The following is a 1,387-nucleotide window of genomic DNA, read 5'->3' as shown; positions in this document are numbered from 1 at the left end:
CATACACACATACATATATGTGTGCATGTATGTATATATACACACAATATATAAATAAATATGTAAAATAATAAAAATTTTTTTCCTTTGGGCCTCCTTAGTCTGCCTTCTTCAACTAACCTTCTCAACCAGGGAGTGTTGATTGGTGTCACAGAAAGATTCCTGAATTTGGAGTCAATAGATCTGAGTTTGAATCTGGTATTTGCTACATAATAGTTGCATGACTTTGGGGGATTCATTCAACTTCTCTGAACTTCAGTTTCCCCATCTTTAAAATGGGGAGGTTGGGTCTATGATCTCTCAGGTTCCTTCCATTTCCATGATTCTATGGCCATTCAGATGATAGGGACCAAAGCATTCACACTTCTGGGGGAAGGGCTGTCCTCTCCTTGGTGAGTTTCTCCATTTTGTAGAGGAATGAGGCTAGTCAGCCTTCATTGTCCTTCTAGCTCTGCTCCTGATTTCCTTGCTTCAAAACCATGCCTTTACTTGGGTATCGTCATTCCCACACCACTTCCCACCTACTTTTTTTAACTTCTTTGTGTGTACTGTCTTGCCTCACTAGGATGTAAGCTTCTTGAGGAGAGGGACTACTTTTCTTTTTGTTTGTAGTTTTTTAAATTATATATGAATATACATTTATGCGTGTGTATATATATATATTTTTTTTTTGATCAGTAAAAATCTGCCTTCTCTCCCTTCCACATAATACCACCTCCCTCATTGAGAATGTGGGGGAGGGGCAGCTAGGTGGTGCAGTGGATACAGCACCAGCCCCGGATTCAGGAGGACCTGAGTTCAAATCCGGCCTCAGACACAAAATACTTACTAGCTGTGTGACCCTGGGCAAGTCATTTAACCCCTTTGCCTAACCAAAAAAAAACAAAACCTAAAAAAAAAAGAGAGAGAGAATGTGGGGGGAAAAAGACCTCTTGTTACAAACATGTATAGTTAAGCAAAATAAATTTCTGCTTGGTCATGTCCAAAACATATCTCTCATTCTGAGTCCTTCACCTTTGTATCAGGAGGGGCACAGCATGTTTCATCATTAATGCTCTGTATTTCTGGTTGGTGATTACACTAATCAGAGTTCCTAGTTCTTTCAAAGTTGTTTCTCTTTCCCATATTGCTGTCTTTGTATAAAGTGTTCTCCTAGAATTGATGAACTCTGAGTACAAATTGAAGCATGCTTTTTTCACTCTCTTTTTGCTTTTTTTTTTAATACGACTAATATGGAAATATGTTTTGAATGACTTCACCTGTATAATAGGTATCATATTGTTTGTCTTCTCAGTGGGTGGGAGAAGGGCTACAAGGAAGCAGAGAATTTAAAACTCAAATTTTTTTTAATGAATTTTAAAAATTAATTAATTAATTAAAAAATAAA

The sequence above is a fragment of the Phascolarctos cinereus genome, unplaced genomic scaffold, assembly GCF_003287225.1.
Source record: "Phascolarctos cinereus isolate Bilbo 61053 unplaced genomic scaffold, phaCin_HiC Scaffold_2;HRSCAF=192, whole genome shotgun sequence".
Classification (NCBI taxonomy): domain Eukaryota; kingdom Metazoa; phylum Chordata; class Mammalia; order Diprotodontia; family Phascolarctidae; genus Phascolarctos; species Phascolarctos cinereus.
The sequence above is the reverse complement of the archived record's forward strand: the minus strand, read 5'-3'. Positions refer to the sequence as shown.